The sequence below is a fragment of the Dromaius novaehollandiae genome, unplaced genomic scaffold (assembly GCF_036370855.1).
Source record: "Dromaius novaehollandiae isolate bDroNov1 unplaced genomic scaffold, bDroNov1.hap1 HAP1_SCAFFOLD_76, whole genome shotgun sequence".
In the NCBI taxonomy this organism is placed as follows: Eukaryota; Metazoa; Chordata; class Aves; order Casuariiformes; family Dromaiidae; genus Dromaius; species Dromaius novaehollandiae.
In genome coordinates, this window is record NW_026991488.1 from 32,501 (window position 1) to 35,000 (window position 2,500).

The window sequence follows — 2,500 nt, forward strand, 5'->3', positions numbered from 1 at the left end:
CGCTTCGAGTCCGGCCCAGGCGCCCGGCTCGGTCTGGCCCGGCAGGGAGCGGCGGGCCGGCCACACCGCCTGCCTCGGGATGTTGGGGGGGGTCCGTCCCCGCAGACCACCCCCCCCCCGCCCCAGGCGTCAGAGCCCGGCCGCCACCGGGAGCGGCGTCGCCCCGCCGCCCGCGCGCCTGCGGCCCGCCGGCCCCGCGCTTCCCAGCTCCTCGCTCGCCTCGCCGGCCCTCCGGCTCGACCGCCGCCGCCGCCGCCGCCGCGGCGCCCACACCCCCGCGCGCCCGCACACACCGCCTCGCGGGTGACGCCACGCGCTCGCCCGTCCCCTCCGCGGACAGACGCCCGGCGGCGGGCAGGCGGGCAAGGCGGCACGGACGGGGACGGCGCCCGCTCTCCCCGTCTCCACGCGGAGAGCGGGGCGGGCCGCCCCCGCCGCCGCCCCACCACCGCCCCCCCGCTGCCTGGCGGAGCCGGGCGGGGCAGAGCGAGGCGGGCGCCCCGGACGGCAGAGTGCCGGGGCGGGCGCGTAGGGTAGGGCGCCGCCGACGGCGGCCACGGCGGAAGACCCAGAAGCACCGGCCAGGGAGAAGGAGGAGACGCGCGGAGGCTCGGCGCCCGCACCACCCGCGGTGGGGGCTCGCCCTCCCGGCGGCGAGCACGCGCTCGCGCCCGGCTCGCAACGCTCGAGGCAGGCCGGCAACTAGGCCGACCGCGCGGCGTCTCTCCGCCGAGACCAGACCGCGGAGAGAGGGGGCAGGGTAACCCCTCTCCGTCCCGGCTGCCCGCGGGGCGAGCGCGGGGCGCGCCGGCTGGCATGGGGGGGCGCGGCGCCCGCGCGCGCCGACCCCCCGGCCCTCCGGCAGCACGCCCGGCCGCCTCCGCGAGTCGCATCGGGCCGCCCGAGTCTTTAAACCTCCGCCCGGCTCTCCAACCGAGAACCCTCGGGCCCGGAGCCCGGGGCCCATGGCCATCCCTGCCCGGGGCGGCTGCCGGCGGCCGCGGTGGCCGGAGGCCCTCTCCCCTCTCTCGCTCGCTCCCTCCCTCCCCGCCCCCCCCACCCCCACCGCGGGGGAGGAAGGACCGGGGTGGGGGGAAGCCGAGGCGGGGGGGGGGAAGGCACGGCCGGTGCGGCGCGCACGGTGCGGCACCCGGGAGGAGCACGCTGGCACACGGGACCACACGGGTGGGTCACCGAGGGGGGGGCAGGAGAAGCGCGGGCGCTAGGTACCTGGCCCTGGGGTGAGGGAAACGACCTGAAATCCCCGCGGGGGTGCCTCCCCCGCCGCCGCCCGCCACCGGGCCGCCGCCGCCTCGCGGCGACGGCGGCAGCCTCGGCAGCGGCGACGAGACGGGACGCGGAGGGGGAACCCGGCACCCGCCAGCCGGCCCCCGCGCCCCTCGGCGGAGCGTCCGCCCGCGGGGTGCGCCCGACACCCGCCGCCACGACCTCGTCCTCCTCCCAGGGCCCGGGGTTTCCCTCAGTAACCCGGCACCGGGTGGCAGCTGCACCCGGGAGGAGAGCCGTGGCTCGGGCCGCCCACTCGGGCACGAACCGTCGCCTCGCTTGGCCTCAACGCGACGCCCCCCGCTCGGGGGCCCGGCGCCCGCCCCGCGCGCCATCCCGGAACGCCTGCCCCCGCAGGTCTCTGCGGACGGGCTGCTCCGCCGCAGCCCGCCGCGGGTCCGCCCCCCACAGCTTAGGGGTGGGGACCCGTGGGACCCGTCCCAACCCGGAGGGCCGTCTCCCTCGCCTCCGCGCCCGCCGCTTCCTCTCCCGCGGGCGCCGGGGAGTAGCCAAGCCCCGCCGCCCCTCACACGCACTGCCGCCCGCTCCCGCCGGGCCCTCCCCTGGGCCGGACCCCCCCCCTTCCCCTTCCCCCCCAGCGGCAGCGGAGCGCCGTGGGGTGGGGGGGCGGGGGGGGGCGGGCCGCGGCTCCCGGAGACGGGCACCGGCAGCGGAGCGGGCACCAGCAGAGGCGAGAGGGGAGAGACGGGGGGAGGCGGTCCCCCACCGGCAGCGGTGGAATCGGCAGCGGGCTCTCGGCGAGCGAGCGCGGCCTCGGGAGGGCCGTGCACCCGCCGGCGGGCCGAGCCCCGTGCTCGGCCCCGCGGCGCAGAGTGCGGGACAGGCGAACTCGGGTACGCGCGCGCGGCAGCCGGGACGCGGCGGGCGGGGGGGCCACACCGGTGTCCGGTGCCGTCGGCATCGGCAGCGAGGCGCGGCGGCCCGGCGGCGGCCCGGCGGCGGGCCGGCACAGGTTTCGGAATGCCACGGGGGCCCGTAACCCCTCTTCCTCGCGGCGGGCTCGCGCGGCCCGCCGGCCCTGCCCCCGGCACGCGCCCACGGGCTCGCTCGCTCTCGCGCGGCGCCTCGCTCGCCAGGGCCGGGAGGCAGGCCCTTCCACTCCGGGGTCCCGCTTGCGCGCCGTCGCCCGCCCGCGACGCGGGCCGGCCCCTCCGCCGCCGTCGTCGTCCGTCCCTCCCGCCGGACGCTCCCC